Source organism: Natator depressus, chromosome 3 (genome assembly GCF_965152275.1).
Source record: "Natator depressus isolate rNatDep1 chromosome 3, rNatDep2.hap1, whole genome shotgun sequence".
In the NCBI taxonomy this organism is placed as follows: Eukaryota; Metazoa; Chordata; order Testudines; family Cheloniidae; genus Natator; species Natator depressus.
Genome location: NC_134236.1, coordinates 39,697,344 through 39,716,328, shown reverse-complemented (window position 1 = coordinate 39,716,328; position 18,985 = coordinate 39,697,344). Strand labels below are relative to the sequence as shown.

The window sequence follows — 18,985 nt, the reverse complement described above, 5'->3', positions numbered from 1 at the left end:
ATTTTCCACACAATAGAAAGTCAGTTTTTCTCTGCTCTACTTTTAATATTGATATTCACCACCAAAAGCATTTTTAAATGACAGAAAAGATATACATAAGAACATAAGAATGGCATCAAACCAAAGGTCTATCTAGCCCAGTATCCTGTTTTCCAACAGTGGCCAATGCCAGGTGCCTCAGAGGAAATTAAGAGAACAGGTTATCGTCAAGTGATCTATCCCCTGTCACCCATTCCCAGCTTCTAGCAAACAGAGGCTAGGGACACCATCCCTGCCCATCCTGGCTAATAGTTATTGATGGACCTATCCTCCATGAACTTATCTAGTTCTTTTTTGAACCCTGGTATAGTCTTGGCCTTCACAACATCCTCTGGAAAAGAGTTCCACAGGTTGACTGTGCATTGTGTGAAGAAATACTTCCTTTTGTTGGTTTTAAACCTGATGCCTATTGATTTCATTTCGTGACTCCTAGTTCTTGTGTTCTGAGAAGGAGTAAATAACACTTCCTTATTTACTTTTTCCACACCAATCATGATTTTATAGACCTCTAGCATATCCCACCTTATTCATCTCTTTTCTAAGCTGAAAAGTTCCAGTCTTAATCTCTCCTCATACGGAAGCTGTTCCATATCCCTGATCATTTTTGTTGCCCTTTTCTGAAACTTTTCCAATTTCAATATGTCTTTTTTGAGATAGGACAACCACATCTGCACACAGTATTCAAGTTGTGGGCATACTATGAATTGATATAGAGGCAATGTGATATTTTCTGTCTTATTATCAGAGATTCATAGATTCATAGATACTAAGGTCAGAAGGGACCATTATGATCATCTAGTCCAATCTCCTGCACAACTCAGGCCACAGAATCTCACCCACCCACTCCTGTGAAAAACCTCTCACCTATGTCTGAGCTATTGAAGTCCTCAAAACTATCTCTTTCTTAATGATTCCCAACATTCTGTTAGCTTTATTGACTGCCACTGCACATTGAGTGGATGTTTTCAGAGAACTATCCATAATGTTCCAAAATCTCTTTCTTGAGTGGTAACAGCTAATTTAGACCTCGTCATTTTATATGTATAGTTGGGATTATGTTTCCCAATGTGCATTACTTTGCATTTATCAACATTGACTTTCATCTGTTATTTTGTTGCCCAGTCACCCAGTTTTGTGAGATCCCTTTGTATCTCTTCACAGTCTTCTTTGGGCTTAACTATCTTGAGTAGTTTTGTATCATCTGCAAATATTGCCACCTCATTGTTTACACCTTTTCAGATAAAGTTTGGTTGCCCATCTTTTTACATAATGTAAAGGTAGGGGTTTTATACTTTCCTCATTTTGCTTCCAGATATTCTTTTATCCTGAACCATTATAACATAGAGATTATTTATCGTCTTCCATTCTATTGGGAAAATAATACTGAGGCAACTTGGAGATGGACATTTGTGGGATAAGGCACATTCGAGGAATAGCTTGCAATGCTGATGCTCATGTTGTGCCTACTGTCTGAATCGAGCATTAATAGAGCTCGCTGTATGCATAGTGAACATTTAACTGACAAATATAAAGCCCTTATTTCTGCTCACAGAGTATCTGTGAATAGTGGTTGACTTTTATTAATGTGGTAGTTATAATTGTTCAATGAAAACTTTATATGAGAACTCAACTCTGCCACAGACTTATTGTGTGAATTTTGGAAAGTCATTGAAACCCAGTTGCTAAATACCTTTGTGGATTTGTGCCTTAATCTCTCTGTGCAGTACTACACAATCTATAAAATAGGGATAATATTATTTCCTCTATTCCATTAAGAAAGTGAGAGTGGACATGTCTGAAACATGATATGCTCTGGCAATTCTCCCTTGCCCTTGGAGTTGGACCCTTTGTCAGGTAACAAATGAGATCCACTCCAATATAGGCTTAAATAGGTTCTTGTAGCCTTTATTTTGCATGTTTTAAGTCAAGACAATGCAATTATCACCTATGAATTGCATATACATGCTGAAACAGATAAGGCATGAAAAGTAACTGATCAAGTTACCTCTCCTAGGTATAGGGCCACTTTTTTCAAATCTCTGCTCTCTGCTATGTTCTTCCCCTGTTCTTTTCCATGCTCTTATTGAAAATTACTATCTTTTATACCCTCTTCCACAACTTTGCACAGACTCAGTTACCTTATCTATGCACCTATCCATTCTAAACCTCCAACTAAAACATTTTAATGCATAAATCACAATAACTAACTTAAACTAATACGTTTTACCCGACTAAAACTTGTCTGCTTCTATGATTAGTCTCTGCTATTAATCCCACTGCCTCCATCCATTTATTTTACTGGACTGTTTTTGTGGCCTTGGGTTTTGGCTTGTTAGCTTGCCTTGAGGGGCATCTGAAGTTAGCAATTCCCTGTGACACTCTGTTTCACCTGCTATTTACATAGACTGAAGTTGTACAGAGTAAGAAACACAAGCCAGGTTTCATGGGTTACACAACCCTGAAGCTTGTTTAGCTAAATTCTGGAATCATGCATCAGCAGGGACATATACAAGAGCAAAGATTCCTTTAAATGTTCCTATTTTTTTACATATATAAGTGACTAACACAATTCATTACCCAGTGTTCCAACACCCTAGGAACCACTGCCAGCCCCTATGTGGAATTCTATATTATACTTCATCTTGACAGCTAAAGAGGAACTGATCAGAGAAAATTAGGGTTTGCTTAGGTGCAAGCGATATGGCTTGATTATATTTATGTGCTAACAGAATAAATTCCCAGCCACAAACCTATATATATGCACACACACACACACACACACAAATGGATGGTGCTTTAAGTGGGCCTTTTTATAAAGCTGAAAACAATAGCCAAATCAGCTGGAAGAAATAATTCTATTTCATTGTTACTACCACCTCAGAACAATTAAAAAGTTTCTTTGATAGGGTACTGGCCTAGGAATCAAAAATTGTCTCTGGTGTTCACTTAATGAGAGCTTGGTGGGCTCTCCTGCATTCTACTTTGCTCTTGCGAAGTTCTCAGGTTCAGGAAGCAGCATATGATTATTCTGACTATAAATGTAGTAAAATTTCCATTTCTTGAATATCAGTATCTTCTCCCAATTACTCATCGTATGCAAGTGTATATTCTTTACATACTGCTCTCTTTTATGATCTTGTATATAAGAAATTTGTGCTGCCCCTGTGAATCTATCCAGTACTCTGAGAAAGTTATATGACTGATGGCGAACAAGACATGTGAATAGCACTTACAATATCCGTGTGACTGAGGCTGATTATGACTTGCTGAAACTAGAGTATCACCAGAGCCAAGATCAATTATTAACAGATACTACAGAGATGAGCTCAATATAAGAACCTAAATAGATAGAAATAGAAATGTGTATCCCAGTGGTTCCCAAACTTGTTCCGCCACTTGTGCAGGGAAAGCCTCTGGCGGGCCGGGCCGGCTTGTTTACCTGCCGCATCTACAGGTTCGACCGATCGCGGCTCCCAGTGGCCGTGGTTCGCTGCTCCAGGCCAATGGGAGCTGCTGGAAGCGGCGCGGGCCGAGGGACGTACTGGCTGCCGCTTCCAGCAGTTCCCATTGGCCTGGAGCTGCAAACCATGACCACTGGGAGCCATGATTGGCCGAACCTGCGGACGCAGCAGGTAAACAAACCGGCCCGGCCCACCAGGGGCTTTCCCTGCACAAGCAGCGGAACAAGTTTGGGAACCACTGGTGTATCCTATTCAGCAGAGTAAGATTTTTCATGAAGCCAGGGCTAAATCTGGTTTGCAAGCAGTCCTGCTTAAATAATTTGTACTGATATTTTGTGTACATGGAGTAGCCAAGATAACTGGCAAGTGACTGGGAGAAGTTTTCCATCCCTGAAAGTCTTAGGGTAACATTGGATGAGTTTATGGGGCATAGATATGTGTAATTGGATGATGCTGGAAAAGATCAGAAGAAGGGAAACTCTTCACTTTCTCATTACTAGCTGATTTGCAGACATGCCAAACCTGTGATAAAACACAGAAATTGGGCTTGTTTTTGTCTTAATTGGCTTGTGAGTTGCTTGTTGGCTAGTTTTTGGCTTGTAGCTTGTTGCTTCTTTTTTTTTTGATCAGCTCCCGGCAAGCAGGGGCAAGGGGGCTGGCTTCAGATCAATTTGTGTTTTCCAAAGACAAATTCTTCTTTGCCCCCCCAAAACACACAATTCCATTTGAGGCCTTGTGTTTACTTTAAAATACCTCAATTTGGCAGTCAGGGTAGAGGGGGAGGCTGGTCGGGGCCTCAGGGTGGAACATAGGCGGGGCCACAGCCTGGGTCAGGGAGGCTTAGCCTGCCCTGGACTTTGATACTCACTGCCCATGCTGCACAAATCCTGATTCCTCAATATAGGGCAAGCTGGGGATTGCACCAATTGAGCTAATTGGAGTATATGTAGTGGTCAGCAGAAGTGCAGTTATTCCATTTTCTAGCCACCCACTGATGAATCAAAGCTATTCCCCAATGTAGAACAGCTGTATAGCCAGAAGGCCTGATTTCCTCAATGCCGTCTCCCCTCCAAATACTCAACTTCTACTGACCATGTCTATGTTACTGATTATGTGATTTGAAAATTGAGAGTGGGTGGAGCTCATTGCATATCCCAGAACCTAGGAGCACCTGAGGTCTCATGGAATAACCTGACCTAATGCTTTTGGCTCTGAGAATCTTGGCATGTTTATAAAGGCTCTCTGTTCACCAAAGCTTGTGGGTTTGGTGATTATTTAACAACAACAACAAAGGAAAGGAACTTTGTCAATAAGACACCTTCCAACTTATTTTAAGACACCCTCCCCCCATTTTTTTTCATGCCCTCATTTTTTGGCTCCTCACACATTGATTATTTATCTGAAAACAGACACAGGAAAATATGCGTTGAGTTTCAGCTTTTGTTGTCATGAAGTTGCACTTTTTTTTCTGACCTATAGGCTACAAACCTAGCAGACTGTTTTGGAAGCCTATACAGCAGAGATCGGCAAACCTTTGGCATGTGGCCCATCAGGGAAATCCACTGGCAGGCCAGGACGGTTTGTTTACCTGCAGTGTCTGCAGGTTTGGCCAATCACACCTCCCACTGGCCACAGTTCGCCGTTCCAAGCCAATGGGGGCTGCAGGAAGCAGCGGCCAGCACATCCCTCAGCCCATGCCGCTTCCCGCAGCCCCCACTGGCCTGGAACGGTGAACTGTGGCCAGTGGGAGCTGCGATTGGCTGAACCTGCAGACACTGCAGGTAAACAAACCGTCCCAGTCTGCCAACGGCTTTCCCTGATGGGCCGTGTGCCACAGGTTGTTGATCCCTACTATACAGGGTGACTGAAACTTCTTAACACTGTGTGTGCATGAAGTGCCTCCTTGACCACCAAACCTGTTTTATTTTCAGTAATTAGGGCTCCTACCTTGTTCAAAACTTCTTGCACTTTATATCTAACCATGGAATGTCTCCTTTCCTCCCTCAGTGGAGTAATTGCCTCTGGTCCTGTTTTAACTCTTCCATTCTCTGTCATATAAATCTCATGAGGCAAATTGATCAAGTTTCAAAGAGCTGCATGTGAACAGTATGGTTAAACCCTATGCTACTCTTAACAGTTTGGGGAATCAGTTAAGTTGTGGGTGCTCTGCTCCCCTCAGGACCAGATAATACATTCAGGGATCACAAAAGAGATTGTAATAAGAGGATGTGTCTACACCACAATTAGACACCCCGTGTGGCCAGCAGATTTGGGATCCTGAGGCTCAGGCTGCAGGGTTGTTTAATTGCGGTGTAGACATTCCAACCTCTGGGACCCTCCCACCTTGGAGTGCCCTAGTAATCTAGAGGTAGCTGAAGAACTATCTGTAAGGGAAGGTAAATAGGCAGCTTTAGAAAACAAAAAGCTTGGATGAGTCTGGACCTTAGACTCCCTTCCTGCTCTAGTTCCTGCTAAACCAGAAATGCAAGTCTAGAAGAGGGAAAATAAGGGTAAGAAAGGAGGATCCAATTTCAAACTCATTCTGCCTTTACCAAGGGAGAAATGGTCATTGATTCAGATGTTGATCATATATGGCAGTTTTGGGATTTGAACAAATCCCCACAGATCAAATCCAGCTACATATTTTTATTTTCCATACCATACAAGCAGGTTGTCCCAGATAATGTGTTTTCTACTCCCTTTCTCCCTTATCTGGCAACTGTAAGGGATCAGAAAAGTAAGCAAACAAAAAGCTGGTCATGGGAATGTCAGCCTTGTCATAATTAGTGAAATCTAACCATAAATGTCAGCTAGCTAAATGAATTGTGAAGAGTTTATAATCTATCTAAATATTGCCTCTCAGACATTGTAGCCCTCAGAATAATATTGCGTCTCATTTAGGGCAGCTACTGTGCCATTGTCGATTGCAGCAGACTCAACAGCACAATAACCGCATTCTGGCATGTGTTTTATTTCAGCATGTACAACAAATATCACTAAGGCAAAAGGCCCTTGTCAAAGATTTCTTTTTTAAAAGGTAATTGCTTTTAAAAATTTTATTTCCATTTCAAAAGAATGAAAACTTTGATTACAGTAAATTAATATATTCCACATACTGTTTCATTGAGTGATCAGCATTTTCTCACCTGCTCATAAAGAGGAACATACTGAAGCAAGCTGTATCCTTCAAGTGGTAAGTAGTTCTATAAGCTGGTAAATAAAACGTCTTTGGGTCTTATCCTGAAAACACTTATGCACATGTTTATCTTCACTCATATTTGTAGTCTTGTGGAAATTACTCCCTTTTGCACCATTTTACTGAGTTGAAGTCAGTGGGACCACTGAAGTGAGTAAAGTTTAAAATCAAGTTTGCAGGGGCAGGGTCATAGCCATGCTGGACAAAAGGAAGGTGAAGCTTTCATAGAACCTATGAATCCCTAGAATCTATTAGAAAAAGCAGAAAGAGTACACAAATGAAACAAAAGCTTCTTTCTTAATCTTCTGTAAATTGGTGTTTAGTATCATCATGTACAATCCAACTGGTAGAGGAAATCAAGATGAAAGACCCATTAGAAGTGGAGAATTTTTATGTTTCTAATAATTTGCATCAACAAATAGTTGTCCAACCCTACAAACATATAGGTATGTGCTCAGCTTTACTCACATGAGTTCAATGAGGCTACTTGCATGAGTAAAATCACACATCTGTGAAAACGATTGCAGGATTGAGCTCAATGGTACAGGATTATTTCTTTCTACTTTCTCTATTTTCAGAGGCTACAGAACGGCAACTGTAGTTCTAAGCAAACAACTGACCTGTCATTTATACCTGTCATGATAACAGTCTTTATTTCAGCTAAATAACTCTGAATCATGGGCTTTAGTTAACCTAAGCACAGTTTATGTTGGTGTTAGGATCTCTTGCTTTGTAAAGGAAATGGGAAACAAAAATCTTTTCCCAGAATGAGTAGAGTTACCCTAGTTCATTCAAACCATTTATCACAATTACAACAGCCAAGTTTTTAGTAAATCTAATATTTTAAGTTTATTGCTGGTAGAAACACTGGCAAAGGGACCTGGTGATGGAGTGACTGTATTCCCACCCCTCCCATTCTCTGCATCAACCCATAGAATGGGGCTTCAGGTGAGTACTTCAGATGAGTACTCTGTGTCCTGTGTCACTCCCAGTGCTCCCAGTGCTTCTCCACCAGTAATCAGTTTTGCAACTAGGACAGCTGGTGCATTCCAGTACTCTGACGAATTGGCTCGCCTAAGAGAGACCTCCGGTGGGGAAGCATCTATAGAGCTTTGATAGTAATTAAAGCTGCCCTGATGAGAGGCAGAGATGAGAGGCAGAGATGAAAACTTCCCAGACATACTGAGGTTAGCCAGCAAATGAGAATGTAGTTTACTCCTTCCTGTATAAGCCTTGCTGAATTTGTCTCCATGTACTTAATGGGAATATGATCTAGTGGATAAAGCTAAGGACTGGGAGTCAGGAAGGATCATCCTAGACCTAAATCAACCACTGTGACAATTGGGGTCCAGATACCCATGGGAAGAATGGGGGTCTGAACCCCAAAGAATAAATAAGTCAATCAGCTGATTGTATACAATGTTATTGTACTATAATGTGTATCAAGTAAGGTCTTTTATGAAAGCTTGTGATGTTCAGAACTTGCTGGTGATCATGAGATAGGCACACAGACTGTGATTATGAATGTGTGTATTTGTATAGATATAAAATTGCTCATAATTTGTGCTGCAATATTCAGCTCCACCTCATAACAGGGAGGTAGGTAGCCAGGCAGGGAGGGGCTGTTGCCTCCCCAACCAGATGAGACTAGCTCCAAAGACCTTGCATTGTACAACCCAGGAAAAGACAAGTGATGGTCCTTTTAAAGTTAATGGGAAAATATTAAAACAACTGAAACGTGAAACTGAAAAGAAAATCCCAGTCTTGGAAAACTAAGAAAGAATGGAATTTCCCCCACCATGAATCATCATAGTCTGAGAGAGAGAGAAAAAAAATGAAAAAAAACCCCAGGCAACTCTTGTTAAAGGGAAAGGGATTTGAAGTGAAGGGTCTCCATAAACTGATAGCCAGCATTTAGATGGGGTGCTGTCCCCTTTATGACAGATGGCCAACTGGCACACCAAAGGCAATGGGTAACTTATGTGAGAAAAGGGATTTTTATCTCATGTATAAGTGTAAACCTGAGATTGCATCTTTATTTTTATTTTCTGTATAACTGACATGCATCTGCTTTTCCTTACTATTTCACCTTTGAATCTGTGGTTTTTTTTATGTTAAATAAACCTCTTGTTTAGTTGTTTGTTGTTTACTAATAGGTCTCTGTGAAAACGGTGTAGTGTGTGTCCCAAAGTGAACTGATAATGGGGGCAGGTTTTACTCCTTCTGGGGTGATGATCCAAAAGGGAAAAGTTTGAGTGTCTGGTAGATAAGAACTCAGAGTAGAGAGATTTGGGGAGACTTGGGAAAGGAAGGGATGGTGAAGGCACCCTGAAAGAAGTAACTAGACTGGTGGAAGTCAGAGTGAGACCTTTATGCTTGTAGGCTGGCTACTGGTGTTAAGGCTCTGGGCCATATCTGGGGTGAGAAAGCCCCTTATTGGTCTAGGTGATCCCCAAAATGTCACAACCACTCACTCACAGTATGAATTTGGGCAATGACTGAACCTATCTGTTCTTCAGTTTCCATGGAAATGGATATAACACTTCCCTACATTTTCAAGGTGTGTGTGTGAGACTCAGTTATTGCTTGTCAAGTACTTTGAGATCCTCAGCTAGAAGATACTAGAGAAGTGCAGAATGTTATTAAAATTTGCATAAATAAAAATGAGTTGGAGGGTCTCTTTGGGGAAAACCTCAATTCCAGTGATTGCGGGGGAGGTGAGGGGGCTAAAAAGTGGCATTTCTTAACCTGGTTAATTTACAGTAATGTAACTTTTGAAAACAGAGGTTGTTTTTCCGTGATAATAATAAAACTAGAAGGCAGAATCCTGCTCCCATTGAAGCCAATGATAATCTTGTATGGGTTGGATCTATATTTATGAAGCTTTTGTCCATTGACTGATTCCTGAAATGTTATTTTAAATGGGTGAAATTATTGGTGGTGTGCGGAGCCAACACCAGTTGCTCTGCATGAATGAACCCCTGCAAAAGGGTTGTGAGTGGAGTAGCTGTGCAATGGTCCAATGTGCTATGTGCATCATGCCATGTGCAAACAATTTCTGCAGCAGTATTTGCATAGGACAGTGTAGAAGGCCACAATGAGGACAGACTAGGGATGGGAACACCTCCATGTTTACTCAGATCCAGTGGCCCTAACACTCTACACAACTAGGGTCTGATCCAAAGCCCACTGGAGTCAATGACAGTCTTTCAACTGACTAAAATAGTTACTTCCTGCAACATTTCAAATACAGCAAATGTAAGGAAGGTTTTATTATACAGTATTCAAAATATTTCTATGTAATAAAAATACCTGTTCATCAGAAAATGTATAAATTAAGAACATTAAAGAAAATAAGTGCCATTAAGAAAAAAGAGCAGTCACCTATTGCACAACGTGTCTTCTTCAAAAGATTAAACTGTTCAACCTACTTTCAGCCATAAGGCAAGAAATACAGTATTGTTAGAAGTCATGTTATGAAAAGACTGTGAAACAATACAAATTTTAGAAAATTGGAACCATGCAGGCAATAGGTCAAATTCATTTCTGGTAGAACTCTATTGACTTGAATGGGTTTACAATGTCTATTACAACAATACATTATACAATAATTTAGGCTGAATTGTTTGTGCAGCAACAGTATTTTTAAGAGCATTTGCACTTGAAAACTCAAGAACATTGAGATTTTCATTATTTCCTGGAACCAGTGTTTTCCAGTGTCTGATAGAAACTTAGTTTACATTAAGTTTTAATTTTATCAGACGTGAATTCTATCATTCAAGTGCAACTCTAGTATAGGCAGTGACAAAATCTAATATGATGGAATCTTTTTGTGGGGGGATTAATATTTGGATGTATTTTTTCTAGCAGTTGGGGAATTTTGCCAATCAGAAGCATGCAAATTAAATTATCTAAAGAACTTTGTAAATCTCTCCATGAAAGTGAAGATTCCAGTTCTGTTCCCCAGGAAGCCAGTAGCAAATTCCCACTGACTTCAATGAGATTAGGATTAGACATTTAAAAGCTGGGGAGTCAGCAAGAAACTGAGGGACTTCAGCTCCCTTTGAAATCAATGGGAAATGAAGACACTCAGCAGCCCTCACAAAGTTTGGACCTTTCCAGAGCATCTCTACATTTTCTCATATCAAAAACAGTAACAGCTTCCTGCTTTAAATAAACAGGGTGTTGAGAAATGTTTCTCTCTCACTCTCTCTCTCTCCAAAAAATCATTTTTGAGGCTATATGGAGGAATCTTTTCTTTCCTTGTTGTAAAAAGAGGTGTTCATTCTGGGGGAAGCATAATTAAGTCAGAGCAAGCAGTTTCACCCTTGTTAGCTGTGTCTACTTATATAGCCCTTATCATCAAAGTTTTGAGTTCCTCAGAATTATTAAGGGTTTTTAGGCCTTGTCTACTCTACAGAGTTTTGTCGATGTGTAGGCCAGTGGGCTAGTTTGCCTTTAGTATATTCACATCTTTGCATTATATTCAGCAGTAATGCAAGAAACCTACAGGCATGTAGCCTGTAAAACATTAGCTTCAGCAAGTTAGCATACGGCTTAGATCATCAGGCTCAACAGGTAGTGATCAATGGCTCCATGTCTAGTTGGCAGCCAGTATCAAGCGGAGTGCCCCAGGGGTCTGTCGTGGGGCCAGTTTTGTTGAACATCTTCATTAATGATCTGGATGATGGGATGGATTGCACCCTCAGCATGTTCACAGATGACACTAAACTGGGGGAGAGGTAGATACACTGGAGGATAGAGATAGGGTCCAGAGTGATCTAGACAAATTGGAGGATTGGGGCAAAATAAATCTGATGACGTTCAACAAGGACAAGTGCAGAATCCTGCACTTAGGACAGAAGAATCCCATGCACTTCTACAGGCTGGGGACTGACTGGCTAAGCAGCAGTTCTGCAGAAAAAGACCTGGGGATTACAGTGGATGAGAAACTGGATGTGAGTCAAAAGTGTGCCTTTGTTGCGAACAAGGAAAATGGCATATTGGGCTGCATTAATAGGAGCATAGCCAGGAGATCGAGGGAAGTGATTATTCCCCTCTATTGGGCAATGGTGCGGCCACATCTTGAGTATTGTGTCCAGTTTGGGGCCCCCCCAGTACAGAAAAGATGTGGACAAATTGGAGAGAGTCCAGCGGAGGGCAACGAAAATGATTAGGGGGCTGGAGAGGAGAGGCTGAGGGAACTGGGCTCATTTAGTCTGCAGAAGAGAAGAGTGAGGGGGGATTTAATAGCAGTCTTCAGCTACCTGAAGGGGGGTTCCAAAGAGGATGGAGCTAGGCTGTTCTCAGTGGTGGTAGATGACAGAACAAGAAGCAATGATCTGAACTTGCAGTGCAGGAGGTCTAGGCTGGATATTAGGAAAAACTATTTCACTAGGAGGGTGGTGAAGCACTGGAATGGGTTACCTAGGGAGGTGGTGGAATCTCCATCCTTAGAGGTTTTTAAGGCCCGGCTTGACAAAGCCCTGGCTGGGATGATTTAGTTGGGGTTGGTCCCTGTTTTGAGCGGGGGGTTGGACTAGATGACCTCCTGAGGTCTCTTCCGACCCTAATCGTCTTCTATGATTCTATGAAACTGGTACATAGTATAGCAAATATATAATGGAAATTTGCACTTTTTAAAAAAATGGCAGACTTAAAAATTCTCCAGATAAAGGTGCCAACACATTAAAATCATTAGAACAAAGAGTAAACAAAGATAACAGTGCTTCAGTGATATTTGGTTAAGTGTGTTGGTAATTTTTAGGACAACAGAATTTATAACTGTAGTATCATGACTGACATTATCTTGGGGGGGGGGGTCATGGAAAAAAGTGGCAGCCCCAAAAAATTGTTGGCCAGCACTGAGGGGTTCTGCAGAAAGTCTACAAAACCTCAGTTGCCACATTTCCCCTGTAGGGCACCAGTATCGATATTTCAGCTCCTATGTGCTGAACATTTCCAATAAAAAGACTGAGTCAGATCCTGACCCCTGCTCTGCAACTTTTGTACCACTGCTAGGGCCAGATGTTCAGCTCGTGCAATCACTGAAGTCAGTGGGGGAAACACCAAGTTAGGCTAGCTGAGGATCTGGTTTTGTGGCATAAGAGGAGCAGAAGGCTGTTCTAAAAGGGAAGATTGTAATTCCCCTGCCAGAGGGATTTTCGATTACCTGCTTCAGTGCACTCCCTGGCTGGGATTGGCAGAAGGGAACTCAAGAAACTGTGGCTACTTCTGGTTGCTTAACAACCCCACAGAGTTACCAGCCAATGCAAGTTAAAGAAGGCCAGAGAGCTCTCTAACTTGTGATAGGGGATCAGCTAGACCCCAGATGCCCTCAAAAATAATACTTTCTAAATGCTACAGGACCAAATTTACAACTAACATGGAAAAGTACAATTCCATTGAAGTTGTGAGTTCCCTCACCAGTTGGATATCTGCCCCATGGAGTTTAAATAAAGTATAGTTCTTATAAATTTAACTTCTTCAACCAAGAGGGTGGAAAGCAAAGGAAAGATTGTTCTCTTAAAGATAAAGATCATTTCCTTACTCTTTGGTAAAATTTCTCCATGTCTTTCTCCCCATATTAGAGGTTGTGAATATAAGGGTAGAGTGGGTAACCTTCAGGAACACACACAAACAGCACAGCACAAAGATCCAGTGCACTTTCACTTGTATATTTATCATGGTAATACTTAAATAGCATAATGCTTAAAAAAACAAAAAGTCCTTACTCTCAGTAACTATTTTGAATCAATTTTCAGAAAGGTGCAGAAGTAATGCAAATAGCCTTGACTTAAATTATCAATTATTTGTAAAAATAATCAGCAGCAAATCATCATTTTACTGAAAGGTCATTTCCAGAAATAACATATTCATAGAGGTCTTACTGGTGATGTAACTAGCACAGCAGGGAACATGACATAGCATTTTCACCACCTCACTGCTATTTTAGCTACACATAGTAAAAACTTGAAAGATATTAGTATAAATCACAAGTCTAACAATTAATTATGTAACACTTTGCTTTTCATACCAATCTGAACAAAATTCATGGAGCTGAATTTAGTTATTTTTTCCCCACATACAAGAATAACGTGTAGGAAGCTCAGAAGCTCAGAAGAAGTCTGATCTCTGCTCCCAAAGTATATGCAAATCATTCTTGGTAAAATTATTTTAGTTATAATTGACAGTTCCCTGTTATTAAAATAATTAAAATAATTCAGCATCTATTTTCTCTATAGAATGTCATCTGGGGTTGGAGCTTCATATGTTCTGGTATGCTGCACTCAATCATTTATAGGTGAACTACTACAGTGTAATTATGTTCACTGTTTTCTCTAAATCGACCACAGTAAACATATTATGAACAATTATATTACCTAAAGAAACAAATAGATTGATTTCTATTTTTATATAATCTAGAAAGTCTTTTGAAATTCAGAAGCCACATAAATTGTAAGGAAACGGCATGAAATTTCATATTGATTGGGATGATTTTAGTTATGTTCCTTTTTTCAAAATAATGAAAATATTATTATGAGCTAATGTTGATTCAAGTAAATACCACAGAAAGAATCTTGCACAAATGCAAATGAAACATAGGAAATTTGAGGCTATTACATAAGGAGAATAGTCAAATATTCATTATTTATTATTATTAATAATAATAATATTTTGTAGGCACTCTAGATATCCTCTTGGGACGTAATAACAATTAACATATGTTATTTACAGTGAGGACTAGATTGTGCCTTTAGGTATATATGTGTGCAAGAAGATTTGCTCAGGCTACACCAATCCCAGAGTAAAATCCTGTCCCCACTGCAGTCAATGGGAGTTTTGTCATTGATTATATTTAGGTAGCATCTAAATTCTCTACAGCCTACCACAAAGTCTTTCTGGAGTCACTGTGGAAGGGCTTTGGTACGCTCTTAGCACTTTACTAAATATTGCAGTCAAACTTTATTAGCACATTTAACCCTGTAAAGGGGCTATCAGTTACAACTATTGCCTCAGTTTTTAGACCAGCTGTGCATGAATTTCCCTCTCAATTGCTATGGTAGTGTAAGTTAGCCAGCTGGCTAAATTAGGACTGCTCAGACTCCATTCCTTCTGAGGTAAAATAAGAGAGTTAAACTAAAATCCCAAATGAACTATGGTTCCAACAAGGCTTTTATCCCCTTTAACCACTGTTTTACTGACACAAAATTCTAAAGAGAGGCATGGATAATCAAATCTTACAGGTTATTTTAAGAAAGACAATATGCAATTTATATATTATTCTAATGTTCTGAACTCAAGGGACAAATGATCTGATCCAGTGTGGCAAATCATTTTTTCAGTTGTAATCATAGCAACAGCCTTCATAGACAGATACCAAAGTTTTGATCACTGTTATCCACGTAAGCAAATGTATACTGCACCTCTGGTTAGATCTTCTTTCTTTCCAATTAATCCATTCAGGTATCCACGTGGAATTTGTCTCCTCTCAGATGCAAGAAAAAAAATCAACATTCCATCATCTCTGATTTTTTTTATCTTATCCATGTCTATGAACAAATCAACCCATTAACAGCAGCAAAGCACACACTAAGCAGCAGCAGCAGCTTCATATTAATCCCAGTATATACCCCAAGGCCTGTACATGGCTATAGTGACACTTCTCAGTTCAATAGGGAAAGTAGGGTTGAAATTTTCCCACAGCTGTGGTATTTGTCCTCCAGGGCCAACTCCTCTGCACTTTTCTTTATGGAGATTAAGCATAACAAGACATCAGGTACCTGAAAGTAGAAACATCCAGTAAAGGGTCAGAGGCAATAAGGAGTTTGATGCCACGTTCATGTTCAATAGCTGCAAGTGGACCATCTTCTCAGTGCTGGAAACTGTCACTTTGGTGTCCCCATAGCTTTAGCAATGTTATTTTTGATTGCACAGGTATAGGTATCATTAGCTCTAATATTGTGCAAAGCAGACACTGCCCTCATTGTTCTTAGAGTACAGCTTGAAGCTCATGTTGGAGACCTCAGGTAAGTTGTCTTGTATTTTTTGTAGGTTCAAATCACAACAGGTTAAGGGAACCACTAAGGAGCCTCACCCCACAGGACATTTGTACTGATATTATAATCCATTTGCACCTCCAGAGAGCTGAAGGCTCCAGTCATATATTCCAGCCCTGCTTCTCAATTCCCTTTGGAAGTGGTGATAGAGCACCTGTAGGTGGCAGCATCGGAGAGCTGTACACCTCTCAGCATTAAGGAGAATTTCCACCAATCACCTGCTCTGCAAATACCACTGTCTTGCCCTTGAATATTTCATCTGGGTCCTTAAGTGGTCCTTGTCACCATTAAATTTTTGTCTCCTTTCTTTTGTGGAGATGCCCAGGTTCTCCCCTGAGCCCCCTATCACATCCTGGCCCCTTTCCAAGCTCTAATCTGTGGGAGAACCACTGCAGGTATTGCTCCATCCATAACTGCACTCTCACTGCATGGCAGAAAGCTCTTTTATTTCCCTGCTCCCTTTCTCAGCACGTACTGCTGCTCAGCCAACAATTTCCAGGGTCCTCTGGGAAATATTCCTCCCAGAATTTCTTCATTCTGGGTTCAACTGGTATCAAAGTTGTGCCTGGCCTTTAGCAGCATGCCTTCATATAAACCCACTGTTTTCTGTCAATAGCAGAATAGGAGTTTCCAGTTTAAGAGTAAGAAAATCTTTCTGAAGGTGGAAAATTATTCTTCTTGTTTATATAAGTAAATTGAATCTATTTCCCCATGTTAAGTATCCTCACACCTTCTTGTCAACTGTCTGAAATGTGCCATCTTGATTATCACTACAAAATTTTTTTTCCCTCCTGCTGATAACAGCTCATCTTAATTAATTAGGCTCTTAGAATTGGTGTGGCAACTTCCACCTTTTCATGTTCTCTGTATATATATATATCTTCTTACTATATGTTCCATTCTATGCATCTGATGAAGTAGGCTGTAGCCCACGAAAGCTTATGCTCAAATAAATTTGTTAGTCTCTAAGGTGCCACAAGTATTCCTGTTCTATTTTCAAAGTAAGTCTGTCTTTAAGTTTTTGAGCATCACTGGAAATATGTTCATTGTCTTGCGGTCTAAAGCCCTAAAGAAGATAGCTTTGTTGGACATTGAAGACGTCAAGGATATGCATTTCCCTGAGTACACTGTGACTTTTCATGGTGTCCTTCAGTGCATTAATTAATAATATTTAAAAACAGAGTTGAAAAATAAAATGCAATCTGTTCTCTCTTGTACCAGGTTTTCCAGTGTTTCAGGTAGGTACAATTTAAATAATACAATATGTTTGATAGTTTCCCAGGTGATATATATTTCTGACTCTATCTCTATATATTGTAGAGAATGAGACGGTCCTCTGGAATGTTGTCTATCCTGCTATTAGTTCTGATTGCAGTACATCTTTATGCACTTTGTCTTAATTACAAATCTTTAAACAATGGGCATCCTGGTCATTATTGTTCATATGTGGCATGGCAAATAGCTTCTTCTGCTTGAAATAAAGAAGAATCTCTGTTAGCTATGAGTGATATGTAACCCCTTTACTGGCCAGACACAAACATTAGAGCAAGTCCAACATTCCAACCAGCATGAATACATAAGTCTAGCAAAATAATCAATCTTTATTCCTCTCACCTATACAGAATGATCTGTTCTTAAAATAAAAGATATCTGATTTTTAACTCTTAGAATAGTGACACATTTCTGCATTCCAAACTGGTAGTCAAACAAATATAGATATAATAGAGATATAAAGAGATATAATATAGCTTCACTTTCCAAAAAGTAACATATATGGGGTGGGATCATAAAAGGAAGTCTTCTAGATAGAAACATTGTCCTTTTAGTTAAGTTAATTATGGCAATTTCTATTCTAGCTATGAAGAAGAGGAGCTAATGTTGCTATCTGGTGACACTAAGGGACATTTGCTTGAATAGAACATTGATATTAATTCCTGGGGGAAGGGGAGGAGAAAGGGTGAGGCAGAAAGAGACATAACTAGATGAAGTCAATGGGAACCGAAGTGCTCAGAACTTCTGAAAATCAGGCAACTCCTAAATGGAATTAGGAGACTAATGTTAAACAACTAGTTTTGAAAATATTGGTCAATGTCTGTTTCAGATTGTTTTTCTCCTGATATATTAACTTTCATTTTTTCTAAATTTAATCTTGTTATTTTCTGCCCATATTTGTAATTCCTCTAGTTTCAGTTTGATTTCTCTGTCCTTACTATTTTCCTCCCAGAATAGCATCACGTATGTGTCTTTCCAAAGAGATTCTCTAGCTCAGTCAGAAGTTATGAGCTTAATGCAGGAATCTGTGGGTGAAATTCTATGGCCTGTGTTACACAGGAGGTTGGACTAGATTATCAGAATGATCTTTTCTGGTTGTTAATGGACAGACATAGCCCCTCTTATATAAGTGGCTCAGTGAAGATTTATACTAGCTGAGGACCTTGCCTTATGAATGACATGTCATTAACATGCTCTTTCCTCCCTTTTCCAATCATTATTGAAGATGTTAAATAAAACAAGCTCTAATGTATTCCTTTAGCATCCCCACTAGATACCATCTCACAATTTGGCACATTAAGGATTCATAATCATTAATTGATAGTGAAACTATGTGTCAACATCACTGTCCAAGCCAATTTGAATTAATTTTCAATTTAGATTTTGTGAGATACAGTGTCAAATGCTTTACTAAAACCCAGATATCTTACATACATTGCATTCTCCACAACCACTAACTTTTTAAAATTCTATTAAAAAATTTAATATCTCAAATGGGATTTTGAGTAATTTGTGGCAGTCTGGCTTATTGAATTTGCTCCTGTTAATTTTACATCCTGCTAAATGTCCAAATATTATGATTAGGTGCAAGATACGTGTAATGGATCTGTCAGGATTCGGCATGATTATAAGTAACGTATCTTGTCAGGGTATATGATATACTTGTAAGTCAAACTCCTTACCAGAATGCAGTGAGCCTAAGGATGAGCTTTATCATCAGGGCAAGAGTTTCTAGTGAAAGACTAAACAGCAAGGAGATAAAGAATATTCCTCTCACGTTCTTTTGCCGAGTTAAAGAAATGTGAAAATACTGTCACTTAGGGGTAGAAAAAGATGCCAGAATGTAAACTTTAAAGAGTTTCATTGTACTATACAAATGTGGGGACCATATTTCAGTCTCATTGATATCTGTTTTATAGCCCTATAACTCCCTTGACTTGAGCATGGTTACTTTTGTG

The 18,985-nt window shown here is 39.6% G+C and overlaps 1 pseudogene; it reads right to left on the bottom strand.

Moving 5' to 3' along the window:
- Positions 1-15,471: 15,471 nt before the first annotated feature.
- LOC141984297 (V-set domain-containing T-cell activation inhibitor 1 pseudogene) lies at positions 15,472-18,650 on the bottom strand (annotated as a pseudogene).
- Positions 18,651-18,985: the final 335 nt, after the last annotated feature.